The sequence below is a fragment of the Pholis gunnellus genome (genome assembly GCF_910591455.1).
Source record: "Pholis gunnellus genome assembly, chromosome: 11".
Lineage (NCBI taxonomy): Eukaryota > Metazoa > Chordata > Actinopteri > Perciformes > Pholidae > Pholis > Pholis gunnellus.
Window position 1 is genome coordinate 407,804 of NC_136538.1, and position 15,343 is coordinate 423,146.

Genomic DNA, 15,343 nt, shown 5'->3' on the forward strand with positions numbered 1-15,343 from the left:
GGAAGCTCCACAAAAACAAGGTGGTATGGTCTGTGGTTATTTACTCTAACTTTATTGTGCTGCTTCATGAACCAGCCCTCGCTTTGCTGTATTGTTGTTGATGAACAGTAAATGTATTTTTGCAATGTACTGACATTGATGCTAAGAAATATGAATGTCTTGGACGACGTAAAAACTGTCTGGCCTAGTTGAATTTTTTTTTCCACAACATTCTCCAGCCCCGGTTTTCCTCCTCTCTTCCCTTTGTTCCCGTCGGGAGAGAAACTCCTGTGACGATGGAGAGCTATGTTTGATAAACTGTGCGGATTGTGCACACGTGCTGTCCACGCCTCGCTGAGATCGGTACGTGTTCAGTGCGTCATTTTCACAACAAATGTTATAGATTCCATCAACTCAGTAATGGATTGAATCACCGTAGTCTCATTTCTATGCAACAGTGCAACAGCTATTCTTTATCTCAAACTGTCATTTTGAGATCCATAATTATGATGAAGGTCTATGAGATATAGATTTCATTAGTAGAAGACCTTGTAATCATCAGATAAAGACATTGTAATACAAATTAAAATAAAAAAATGTGTATCTTAGAGAAAATGATCTTATAATATGAAATATTATAATCGAAATTATGAAATATTTATGTCTTCAATGTCCAGTGATTATGATATTCTATGTATATGTATATCACAAGATGCCATTAAGTCATGATCATGAGGAAATTTGAATCTCATATATGCATGACCAGAACAAATGAAAGCCGCATCTAGAAAGCTGTGCGTGACTTTGCAATGTGTGAAGTTGTATCATAGAAGCAGTTACCACAGCCTCCTGTGCAGCACTGTTTCAGTACAGCAGTATTTTACACCTGCAGCCCACTTTAATGTCACATTGTTTATGCATTAACACGTCGACGACCTGATCATATGGCCAACAGATGTTGGAGTGGGACACGGTTTGCTTTTATAGGACATCTGAATATTTGGTATTAAAGCTGTTGTGCGTTTATGAGAAGGTGCCGGGAGCTTTCAGCCTTCATTGTTCTGGGTAGACTCAGAGGAAATGAAAGCAGCTGTTGCGTGGGACCGACTCTACTGCTGAGCATCACAATGACAGATGTCTACACTCAATATTTTCTATCAGTGTGTTCAAATTGATGAACAAACATATCTACTTATGACGTTAAGCACATTGAATAAAACTGGAGATTAGGGGGCCCTCCTTTTACACAGGAGGTCAGTTTACTCATCCTGAGTACTTCTGAGCCTGTGAATACAGAGTTTCTTCTGTTGTTCTGGAGGACCTTTGTCAAGTGTGTGGAAATAATATGTCATCAGGTTATCTATTTAACAAAAAGTGTGTTAAAATCATAGAATTTATATAAGAAGTGCACGTAGCCATCGAGACGTCACCCATTGGTTTGTAGACTGCCGTTATGAAGCCTTAAGTTTGGCCATTTCGCCATGGTCTTTGACACTAAATGGACCATAATTTACCAAATCAGAATCAGCTTTATTGGCCATGTATACTTGCATACATGGAATTTGACAGGATATACAATAAACAAGAGAAATATAAAAACAAGGACATTAAAGACAACAAAGTAGAACGGAGAAACTAAGCATAAACATTTAAGTACTATGTACTATATAAATATATATCAAAGAATATATATGAGCATAAACAACATAAACAACAACAACAATAACAATGGATTCGGGATATTAGTGCTGTATTGAAGAAGACTAGAAACTAGAGATTGAGACCATAAACTCATGTTTACTGAGGTAATAAATCAAGAGAGAAGTAGTCATTTTCTCATAGACTTCTATACAATCTGACTTATTTTTGCAACCGGAGGAGTCGCCCCCTGCTGGTCAGTAGAGAAAATGCAAGTTTTAAGACACTTTTGCATTGGCTTCACTCGGCGGTTTCCACCGGGTTATCTAGTTCACAGGGACTAGATACACGTCCGTCATGAAGTAATCCTGCAGAAATAGATAGAAAGACCAATAAAGAATTTTTTTTCACATTAGTACAGACCAAAAGGTATTTCTACGACAATATTTGTGAATTGCTAAATTTTGCATGCAAGAATCAAGGGATGAATGAAAGAACACTGACACAAACACACACACACACACACTTACACTCACAATCACTCTCTCTGTCCAAAACCTGAGGAGATAAACATGCTGGACTGCACTCTCTCATACTCACAGCTTTCATGGTTTTAAATAGAAGGCCAGACCAGAGGAAGGTACAGCTGGCCCATTGGGGGGAAGCACTCTGGGTGACCCAGGCCTGGAAGCCAGCCTCATTCAGAAGATCCAAGACGGCTGTCTGCCTCATCTATCATCCCTTCACAGTGGACGCCTGAGATATTACAGGGCTTTCACTCTGATTCCTCACCCTGTTTCACTGGAAGCTTGAGCCCATTCTATGGATGACATCATTAATTCTATAATCTCTCCAAATAATAGCCATCTTCAAGAAAGTCTGTTTTTTTTTCCAGTACATGCTAAGTATATACATCAGCTATGCATTGTGCTAACGTTCAGCTGCTATGGGACCAGTGGCAGGAAGTGATGCATTAGGGATTAGGATGAAATTGAAGGGGATAATATAATGTCATCCCCTTCAATGTTCTTGTTTTATGGGCTGCAGTGGTTGCAGTGTTGCACAGTACTCATATAATTGGAAAGAAAGAGCTACTGAGTGCCAATTACAAAATGAACAAACACAGCAAGCTAATCCTACAGGGAACTTGTTCCATACACTACAGGTTGCTACTTCTAACCTAATCTAATTTGATCACATAGCCAAATAGAGCGGATGATAGCTCAACATTGCTAAATGCTTAGCAATTTTGAAATACATATATATATATATATATATACACATAACGTAACTATATCGTAACTATTGTATGGATTGTTAAGACATTTGTACATCCATTCATGGTCCCCAGAGGGATGAATCCTACTTTGGTTGGGGATCCCGTGACTTATCTTCCAGTGCCACCAGGTTGTGAAATATCTCGACAATAAATGGATGGCTTGACAACAAGTTTTCCACAGAGATTCATGTTCACCTCTGGAAGAAATAAAACAACTTTGGTGATCCTCTGACATGTCATCCAAATGCCCATCAGCATCAGCTGTACTTTGTCCTAAGAACCAATTGAAAATGTTAGCATTGTAAGTAACACACTTAGAAAGGATGAAGATGGAGAACATTATACCTGCTAACCAAAAGCATGTTAGCATTGACATTGTGAGCTTATTAGTCTTACCTTAACATTTAGCTCAAACCACCTCTGTGCCTAAGTACAGCCACATTGAGCTGCTTGGATGAATGTAGACTTTAGAACTTTGTATACCATGTCCGTATTTTTCGTCCGAGTTTGCCGACATAATGTTTTAGGAACATAATCTGTTTTTTTCCATAGACAGTATATAAAAAGTGGACATAGTCATCATGACGTCCCCCATTGGTTTGTGGACTGCTGTTTTGAAGCCTTGAATTTGACGTTTTCACCGTCGCCATCTTGCAATCAATAAAGAGAAGTTACCATATTTGGAATGCGCAGGAGTGACGTAGTGACGCCGGATACGGCTCTGGTAGCGACAGCGACCTGTCAATCACAGTAAGCCCGCCCTAAAGCATCCCCTGCTTTATGGTCTATTTGACTCTAAATGGACGGTAATTTACAAATGGACATCATGCTGTGTTGAAGAAGACTTAAAACTAGAGATTGAGACCATGTTTACTGAGGTTATAAATCAAGTGAAAAGTGGAGTAGAGAAAATGCAAGTTTTAAGTCACTTCCGCATTGGCTTCACTCGGCAGAACCGGAGGTTGTCGCCTGTTTTTTTCATATTCTGAGTAATTTGACCACTCAGAGCCCATGTAAAAGCAAACGTCATCATCCCAAATGGCATCTGATAAGCAGATTTACATTGTTCATTTGTCTTCCAGCACAAAGCACTTTACAACAAACAAAAAAAAGAATATAAAGATTCAGAATTTAAAAATAGATTGTGGCAGCTGATTGTAGAACATTTTAGACAAATGAATGTACACAAAATTAAACAGTAGCGAATGTGCTGTATGCAGCTAAACAATAGCTTCTTGCAAATGTCATTCATGTATCAGCCCTCCCTTTCCAGCATGGCTGTTATCTGTTTACATGGGAAACAATGGAGCCGGTGGTGAGAGCCAGCTGATGTCTGAAAGTACCTTAAGTGTTGACATAGGAACCAGAAATGGGATGAAAATGACTTGAGTCTAATTTGCAACTTGTCTTTTAAATTCAGACATAAGTCAGACTTGTTGGTAAATGACTTGAACAAGATCAATATTTCAAAGACTGGTAAGACTGTGATCATCTCTGCCACAACAAATACTCCTTGAACCTGTGATCGGATTCAGGAGCATCTCCTCCATGCAAGCCTTAATTCAGGTTGTGACTACGCATAAGGAGACAGACATGTAGCACTGCCCACAATCTAATTGCAGTCACAGTCAATAACAAGATTGTCAAGATACACAAATATTTACAAAAAATGTCGTCTGCCAAAGTCAAGAGGTTGAGGTTATGCATTTTTTCACTTTCTGCAAGGCTAAAAAGAATATTTCGTGAATTTCATAATAAGTCTAGACTACAGCTTTATTGGAGACATAGAAGAAGGACTTGTAGTAGCCAATGCGTTGGCGTTGTATTTGTCCGCCAGATGCTCTGTCATGAATTGACACTTTTATCCAGTTTTAATCTAATCTCTGATTTTAATCTCTGTTTTCATAATAGAGTGATCTAACTTGAATGAATTCAAAGAGTTTACTTAGCAGATGTTCAATAGAATGTTTAGATTAGGTTTTGGATAAATGAGATATGAGAGGTACACAAGCATTCAAATTTTTCTCGTGATTACATGAAAGCTGAGAAAACATACACTGTAAGATGCAGTTCAAACTTCAGCAAAGGAAATGTCCCCTTGAGTTAAGGATATTCTCTCGAACCTGTTCATGGTCAAATGCTGATATTTGCATTTTTTTTTACAATATAATCTTTGCAAATACATAGATTTGTAAACACACATGTAATTAAAATAAAAAGACAATCAAAGCTGTGTTATTAACAAGTGTACTGGGTTCAACAGTCTGTGAGTACTATCTCTCCAAAGCCACCTGAAAGGTCAACTTAAGGACTGTAAAACTGAGACGCAATTTGCTTCAGAAGTAAAGTGTACAATTTGTCTCAATACAATACCAAATTATTGTTTGTGAAAGCTGGAGCCATATCACGCCTCAAAGACCTGTGTCCCATGTGCACAGTCCATATAGAAAGGCCACAACCTTGGATGGGTTCGAATCCAGAGTGAACATGAAGCATTGTGTTATTTGGGCAAAACAGACCTATAGTTTGTTATTCCAGTCTGTTTATTCACCCCAAGCAGCCAATGTACCAATTGTACAGAGGGTAGCTGTAAACTAGGTGGCAAGGCACACACCGACTACTTGTGTGTGTGTGTGTGTGTCGGTAACTTAGCCTCTGACTGATTTCTCAACCAAAGACAGTGAACTTGTATGCCTCTATTGCTGGTATTAAATAAGGCCGGCTGGCACGCACCTGTACGGGATGTATGTTAACCCCTCTTTTGTAGGCTACTCACCCTTTTAATGGTCTTCATGGTTGTTGTCTATCTAATTTGCAAGATCAATATCAATACTGTTGTGTGATGGTATGAACAGAATAACATTGACTTCGAAGAAAATCTACTGATCCCATGAGCAAAAGCCTGTTTCTATCGGCATCTGAAATTCACAGAAATCAAAACAGCTGCGGAAATAAACCACTGTACTGCCAAATCTGAACATTTCGTATTTGTTGTGGATAGGCTCATACAGATAGATGGGCTCAAATTTAGTAATTTCTGTGGGATTTATTCGCACAAATTATTTGCGTTTGTTCTGTAAGGTTTTGCAGCTGTTTAACCTGCTCAAAAAAGAAACCGTTTAATTTAGCTGTTGCACCCCGAACTGCACTGCCAAAATAATAAAATATATATACAGTATATATATATCCGTATATGTGTACAAGACCTGGCCACTCTGTCATGGTTGGTACCCCACCATTTTTTTTTACATGTAAAAACGCCACTAGTTACACCGTTAAAGGGAAAACTTAAGGCCATGTAATATCAAGGTTCATAGAGAAAATCAGGAAACACTTGTCCTGAAACTGGACATTCAACACAAACATCCTCCTCGAAAGGGGGCTCACAGTGTGTGCTACAGCACTGTGATAGATGGTTTCCAGGCCCTGGCTAATATTATGTTTGAGCTGAGCCCAGACCTGGAAGGGGACTCTGGGCCCACCCATACTGTGGGAGCAATATGCCCACTGTTCCTAATGAAGCGTCCTGGAGAACGTAAACACTGAGAGAACAAGGTACCGAGTTGTACCTTTTGTCACTGGGTTGGAACTGTTTTGACAAAAACAGTTTATTTGAATTTTGAATTCCAACAAATACCTCTATCCACTGAATTTAACTAATACGGTAAAGAAAAATGTTCAAGCTGCACCATCAAGGACGTGTCCACCTGTACATTTAAAAAACCTTTTCAATCAACTTCAAATCCTTCTTCTGAAGCACAAAAGTCATACTTTTCTATCCAAGATACCAAAGACACGTTGACATTTGTGCTTTAAAGGTAACATCATGGTTTTTCAACATAAATGTGTCATCTGTGTGTCAAGAAACCCCCAAAGTGTAATAAAAGATCACCCTCCCTCTTTTTTTTATCCTGCTCCATTACTCAGAAAACATATAACGACAGTCAGATTTGCAGCTCCAACTTGCTAACGTTTCATTACTGAGTACTTTTTGAACAAATAAACAAGTTATTTTATAAGATCAGTAATTCCACTTTCAGTTCTATTGACATGGGACAGTATGAAGTCTATTCCATTAAGGTATTGCTTCAATAAGGTTAGTGCCACTGGTCAGATGTGAACTTTCATATGTTTATCGGGTGTCTTTTTACCAGAAATAATTACTTTATTACTGTTTCACATCTTCTTTTGTTGCATTTGGCAGTGGCGGCTGGTCAATAGAGGGTGTTAGGGCGCCGCCCCCCCTTGAGCTACAAATAATACAAAATAAACTATACAAATTGTCAATATTTGTATAGTTTGGCTGGGGCGCTGGAGAAACTGCCCCAAAGAGGCGGGTCTATGAAGCAGTTTAGCCAATGATGCTTTAATGCTGATTAAAGATTTAAATGAGTGACATACAATTTAGCCAATCCGTGTCCTCAAATAGATTCAGCTTGGGGCAGAATCCCAAATTGCGCGCCAGCGCGAGCACTACTCCTCCAAGACCCGTTTAAGAGGACCCGTTTAAGCCGTCCGCCGGAGCCTCTGTGTCGGGAGCAAGTCTGGCAGTCCGGCCGTCTGCCGGAGCACCCGTGTCTGGCTCCCTCTGCGGCCCCGTGGCCTGTCAGAGCCAGACATCTCTCCCCCGGACCCTCTCCGCCCACCCGTTTTTGTTTTGCTGGATTTTGGACGTCTGGGCCCTATTCCTCGTACGTGGTTCAACTAAGTCGATCAAATGTCCTATTAGCAGCTTAAATTAACTCGATGATTGACGTCAGGCTATCTCGGTTCCTCAAAGGCTGATCCGCTCAAACAGTCTCGTTAATTCGAACCAGACGTCAGTCAACAGGATCGTTGCGCGTGCCCGTCCTACTTCAAAAGGGGGAAGCGTCGATCACCGAACCCATGATTTTCTAACAGTACAACGGCAAATAAACTCAAAGAAAGAGCCTCTTTTTCCTCCGCTGACGAGCAGGAGATGATCGTGAACGCATATGAGGAATTCAAGACCATAATCATGACGAAATCTAACGCTGCGAGGGCGACGAGAAGCATGGCAACATATCGCAGACGTCGTTAAATGCGCAAGTGTTGGGAAAATGTATAGGTTAATTTTAAGAGCCTCATCACCTCAATCAATCAGATGATATTTCTTTAAATGTGCTGCTGGTAGTAGGCTTCATGGAACGCATCATCAAATGAGATCTATAGCGAAAATAATTATATCAACTCTTTCAGAATAAGTAGATAAAAACAAGCCCAAAGAGAATCTAACTGATACCAATTAATAGATACTTATGAGGATATATGTAGGTGTATGCACTTATGTATCATGTACTATATATATATATGTGTATATACATGTATGTGTAGATTATTATATAGAATAGGAGTTTGAATATGTGTGTGTGAATCTGTGTATGGGCGGATCAGTGTGTGTGTATTATTCATAATAAGCAGTGAAAATAAATTGTGTGTAATTCTCTCTCTTCTTATCATGAGTCCACCTTCATCATGTGCTACAATAATGATATCTATGGTGTACTAATAATACTGTCACATCATTATGAGTGCTTTCAACCATCATGTAGTTCAACCAGCCATCAAGAGGACACGGGAGCAAGTAAACACTAAGCACACACACATTATTCAGAATGGTGAGTCAATACAACATGTGCCATGGTGATGTAATGAACACATCCAGAAGTTTATTAAGCGCCAAATAAACTTTATGAACAACACGGCATGTAGCGGCTTTCCCGATGTTCTCCGCATCACCGACACTGTACAAACATGAACCATCGCTACACAGCGCGAGGCTGCATCAGTCTGTGAGACAGTAGATGGCGTGTGGTGTTCAATGTACGGCTCCAGAAGGTCTTTAAATAAATGATTCCTTGTCGGCAGAATCGATAGCGCTCGTACAGGAAGTCGTCATGATGTGATAACGGATCTTGGCGATCTCGAAGAACTCTCTCCCTATAAAACGCTGATCTAACTAATATCGCTTCCTCATCGATGGATCTCTGAGGAAGGGAGCTGACATGTTTTTCCGGGGGAGTGGCAGCTGATCCAGCGGATCTAGCTCAAGCAGGTTCAGGCTTATGGATGTGTTGCTATGGTGATTTTTCCAAACTTGCTTCGAGGAACCGAAAAGCCTCACTTATGTAATCTCATCCTGAAAATTATCCGGCTAACTCAGTTAGCCACGTACGAGGAATAGGGCCCTGGTATCCGTCCCTTGAGGGGGGGGGGGGGGGGTCCTGTCACGGTTTAGGCTTTGCCCCCTTTGTGTCTCTGTAGCTCCGCCCCTGGTCTCCTCCCAGCTCCTTCCTGTGTTTCCTGATTTGTCCTCATTCACTACACCTGTGCCCAATCACCTGCCCCTGGGTTTTCCCTCTGTCAACCCCTCTTATTTAAACTCCCCTGCTGTTTTGTCGGATCGTTTAGTTGCTTCCCTGTGTGTGCTCCATGTTCCAAGTTTGTTCCCGCCACGTCCCAGGGTTTGGACTTTGCCTTTTGGACTTTGCCTTTCATTTCAGTTTGTATTTTTCGCGCTCCCTGTTGGAGTTGTTTTTGGTTCCTGTTTTTGTCCACTTTTTGGTGCAAGTAAATGAACCTTGCCTTCCACCTCGTCTCCAGTGTCTGCGCTTGAGTCTTTGCTCTTCCCCTGCACCACATCCCATGACAGGGAGTCAGCAGGGCCATGGTGGGAGGAAGGACCAGGGTCCAGATAAAACTACGCTCCATGGAAACCTGTGAGGCGAGAAAGCACAAAGACTCTGGGGAAGAAGCAAAGTTAGCAATGATCTTTAATGGGACATCAATTCATACAGACAGAGATGAAGAAGAGGAGAGAGGAGCTCAGTGTATCCTGAGTCCCCCGGTAGTCTAAGCCTATACCAGCTTGTCTAAGGGCTGGTCCAAGGCAAACCTGAGCCAGCACTAAATATAAGCACTATCAAAAAGGAAAGTCTTAAGCCTACTCTTCAATGTGGTGAGTGTGTCTGCCCCCGGACTGAAACGGGAAGCTGGTCCACAAAAGAGGAGCTTGATAACTGAAGGCTCTGGCTCCCATCCTACTTTTTAAGACTCTAGGAACCACAAGTAACCCTGAATTAATGGAGCGCAGCTCTCTAGTGGGGTACGATGGTACTATAAGCTCCTTAAGATATGATGGTGCCTGACCAGTTCAGGCTTTGTAGGTGAGGAGAAGGATTTTAAATTATATTCTAGATTTTACAGAGAGCCAGTGCAGAAAAGCTAATACAGGAGTAATATGATCTCTTTTCTTAGTTCTTGTTAGTACATGAGCTGCAGCATTCTGAATCAGCTGGAGAGATTTAAGAGACTTATCAGAGCAGCCTGAAAATAAGGAATTGCAGTAATCTAGTCTAGAGGTAACAAATGCATGAACTCATTTCTCTGCATCGCTTTGAGACAGGCTGTGCCTGATTCTTTAAATAGTACGTGGGTGAAAAAAGGCAGTCCTAGAAGTTTGTTTTTTCTGAGAGTTAAAAGACAAATCCTGATCAAAGGTAACTCCGAGAGTCTTTACGGTGATGTTGGATGCCAGCGCGATGCCATCTAGAGAAACTATATCATTAGATAACTGATGACAGAGGTGTTCTGGGCCGAGTAGAATAACTTATGACATCCTCTGTCCCGGGACCCTCACATCAGAACAGGAAAAACTCCACCAACAAAAAACCTTTAACAGGGAGAGAAGAGGGAGAGACCTGAGAGAGAGCAACAGAGGAGGATCCTCTATCAGGATGGACAGCAGTGTGATAGATGTCATGTGTACAGAATGAACAGCATAACAGAGTTATAACACATTCAATGCATATGACAAAAATTATTCATATGAGGGTAAGTATAATAATGATGAAAACATTATGATTACTAGTAATAACAGCAGAAGTGGATATAGTAGAATAACATCCATATGACAATAAAAAATACTGCAAATTAGTTCTGAATGCAGGAGAATGTTCTTCTTTTCTTACGTTATACCTGGTGGCACAGATGAAAAGCATGAAGAATAACTATATACATATATCTTTTATCTGATGGTCTTGTTTTCTCACAACAGTCATAGAGAGACATCAGCATTAAATTGAGATTGATTCATCTTCAGTTCAAAGTTCCTCACACTTTAAGGCATATAAACATTTTCCAGTACAAACCCCCCAAAAAATATGAAGAATAAAAAAGAAAGCATATGTCTCCTTTGATGTACAATTTTGCCTCCGAACAAACATCGCAGTGTAGTAAAGAATAAAGGTTATCAAGTCAATTTTTTTTTGTAATGGGAAAATTCCAACGTCTCGTCTGTTTGTCTTTACATTACATGTGGAGGAGCTTGAAGTCATGATTTACTGTACATCCCAGTATCTGTTTTGGGTATCAGATTCAGGGCTCAGAGGCCCAGCTTTCTCATGGAGCACTTTTATAGCAAAGGGACAATGTTAAACTGTTCTCTGCAGACATGTCTTCATAAGTTTTTCTTTTGGCACATGTTTGGTTATATATCCGTTCATAATTATGGTTATTCATTATTTCACTTCTTTATCCCTTCATAATTATGATTATTAATTATTTAACTTCTTTATAATCACATTAGTTCTTCAAATATCCAATATAAAAGATATAAACACAGATTTTTCATTGAGCTTTTTTAGAGTTCAAGTTAGAATGACAAATAAACTTCAAATTAATTGTCAATATTAACTTACCTCTTATTATAGGAAATTTTGACCAGCTGGTGAAACATTTGACTTTATCCTCTGGGGACCATGATAGTCAACAAAACATTTCAAGGAAATCTGGCTTGTAATTGGAGACACATCCTGCTGTTGAGTAAAGCTAAATACATGTGCCTCATCCTTTTAAAATGAAACAAACTGCGGTGCGGTGCTATTCTAACGTTTATGATTCACCTAGCTTCAGATAAAGAAGTAACACCGTATTACAATGAACTAATATCTCTTTAAACTACCTTCCCTTAGACAGTATGTTAAACTGAAAAGAATTCATATGATCATCCCATCGAAAGCATACGCGTAAAGCATATGCGTAACATACTTGCATCGCCTCTATTCCCCGTCCTCTGCAGGCAAACACACACCGTCCTTGCTCCTGTCTCGGACTGTCTGTGAAGTGATTAAAGGACATCTGCCATCCCACTCAAGAAACACAGCTCCCCTTTTACCCACACGCCTTGTCAGTCCCCAACCACTGCTGGCCAAGTTCAACTAGTGAACTTTCATCATCCAGTCTTAAAAAAATACCTAAATGGTTTAAATCCATTTGTCAAAAAACCACATAATTGCCTCCCAGCGAATATCACTTTTTGAATAAATCTTTAAAGGGTTTGGGTATTGAGGTCTTTTTTTTGGTCCTGATGTTCTCATAGGGAGCATAGTTGAATCGGCCATATTTCCTTTTGGGTTTGTATGTTTTTTACGTAGAGAGATAGTTAATAACATCAGCTTTTTTTCATTACTAAGTTTAATAAAACAGATGGGAGGCTGTTGTAAAAATGTTATAACAAGTACAGAAGAACTTGGATATCATTGCGACAGTCAATTCACTGATGGACCTGTTCAAACATGAAACTAGTGGTTTGATTGGAAGCTCATACAGCAATAGGAACTATGGAGTGAGAGCACACTGTAGAGCTGTGTGGACATAGCACTATGCACTTTGGTTGATATTATAATCACACTCTGCCATCATATACCTCAAATGATGTGCTATGATACAATGCTTCCCTGTATTTGTGGTCCTCTCTGCATTGGATATCCCCATCACTGTCATGGTGCGAGACATTACTGAGGGGACAGTTAATTGGCACTGCTAACCTGTTGCTAATTAGCCCTCATTCTTTTAAGCAGTAGCAGGCTGGAGCTCTGGTGGGGCACACGCCTGATCCCGATCATTTTACATAGATGTGAACCGGGGATGGGCCAGTGTTCAGATCTCCATTCGGATGTAACATTTCAGAGATGAGCGAGACCGCCATTTTGAGAAACGCTCTTGAGGAAGTAACTCACGGACGGAGAGCTTAGAGAAGTAGTATCAGCGGATTGTGCATAAACTGATCTGTGACTGGACTAAGGATGGGAGGGAATAGTGATGGAGAGGGTGGGAACGAGGACATGGATTACAATAACTGGACTGAAGTAGGGAAAAATAAACGGGCCAGGAATCATAGTAGTGTATCTGGTAGTAGTTTGGAAGGGAGAGAGAAAGGCAGGGTGATGAAGAGGAAGATGTTGAGAATGAGGGGCTCAGAGTAATTTTGAGATTCAGGGAAGGAAATGATATTAGGAGAGGCGTTCTATATGGTATCCCAGTGGAGGAAAAGGTGGAGGATTTGAGATCAAGTACAAGAGGTGGAAAAATGATAGGGATTGCAAGCAAGAAGAGGGGGAGAAAGGGTTGATAGTTTGTCAGTGTTGCTAGATTTCCAAGAGAGGGTGTTGCCTGATAGTCACTGTGGGATATATAAGGTACAATGTAAGAGCTTATGTCCCACCACCTTTGAGGTGTTTCAAATGCCCAAAATATGGACATATTGCGGCAGCGTGCAAAGGGAAACAAAAGTGTGGAAAATGTGGAGGGGAACAGGAGTATGGGAAATGTGAGGACAGGACAGAGCTCAAATGTGCAAATTGCGGAGGTGCACATAACGTGGCCTATGGTGGGTGTGAAGTGAGAAAGAAGGCAGTGGAAGTGCAGCAGCTAAAAGTGAAAATGAATATATCATATGCAGAAGCAGCAAAGATGGTTCAGAGGGAGAGTAGAGTGGAGAGGAGAGGGAGGAGCGGATATATCAAGGAAGGAACAACTTGTATAACAGTCAAATGAACATGTGTCAAAGGGGAGATGGGAATATATTGACAGTAAATAAGGAGAGATTTGTGTATTTCATGGCGGAAGAAGTTAACTGCACATTCCGAGCAAAAGGGAGATCTGAGAAGATTGAAATAATAGTAAAGAGTGCCGCAAGATATTTAAATATTCATGGATAACTTAAAAAACAGGAGCAGTTAAACAAAAACTTGTTCACAGGATCAGTCATAATGTTAATTCTGCAGTGGAATGCAAGGAGTCTGTTGGCAAATGGCCAATAATTTAAAGGTGTTGTTAATGGGTTAGAATATAAACCAGATATAATATGTGTTGAAGAGACATGGCTTAAACCAAACTTAGATTTTGTGATTCAGGGATATGTGTGCATAAGAAGGGATAGATGAGGGGTAATGGGGGAGGATGTGCTACCTTTGTTAGGCAAGGAACTTCTTATCAAGAAATAGAAAAAGGAAAAGACCTAGAATATGTTAGTGTAAATATAAGTAAGTCAGAAGCTAAAGTGGTGATTAAGGGACAAATCCAAAAGATATGGCAGAATGAATGGAATAAAGGGAGCAAAGGAAGATATCTGTTAAAAATAAACCATTGGTCGGGAGTGCAGGATCTAGTGGACGAAATAGAAAAGAGGAGAGGGTTATGACAAGGCTAAGGAATGGCCATACTGGTCTTAACAGTTCCCTCTATGTTATTAGAAAACATAATGATGGAAAGTGTGAATTTTGTGAAGAAGAAGAAACTGTGGACCATGTTTTATTGTCCTGTCAGAGGTACGAGTCAGCCAGAGAAGTTTTGAGAAATGGTCTAAGAGATTAGAAAGGAAAATATAATGAATGTACTAAAGAAAAGCTTTAGTGACAAATGTTTGAAACTTCTTCTGGAATATTTAGAGTCAACAAGACTAATGAATTTGTATTTTTGGATGTTTGTTTGTTTGGTTTTCGTAATAGAGAATTACTTTCCTTAAAACCCTTAGATGCACAAGTGGGTCAAAAATGACCCGGTGAGGTTGTTTTCTTGAAATATCTTCGGAATGAAAAATTGTTATCATTTCATATTCCAGGTATTCCTCAAAAAACATGTTTTTGATATAATTCCATTTACATTTTTAACTTACCTTTTATACATTTTAAGAAATTGTAGTTTTTGTATTACTACCCCAAGCTTCCATAAGTGGGTCAAAAACCCGCATGCATTTTCTATGGAATCCAATGGGAACCTTTGATTCTTATCAACTGTGGCTGTCAGGAATAAATTAACTGTGGACCACACAGACTATATCAGAAGTGTCACCCCGAAGGAAGATTATTTTACACCGCAAGAGCTGATACGTGTAAGTATTATCTTCATATAATATTGTGTGTGTGTCTTTCATGACTGTTGTTATTATTATTTATCAACAAATTAGCCTACTTTATAACTAGCTAACACTAGCTAGCTAAGTTAGCTAACATTACTGTGTGTGTGTGTGTGTGTGTGTGTGTGTGTGTGTGTGTGTGTGTGTGTGTGTGTGTGTGTGTGTGTGTGTGTGTGTGTGTGTGTGTGTGTGTGTGTGTGCGCGTGTTAACACAGACATATAGTAGAACA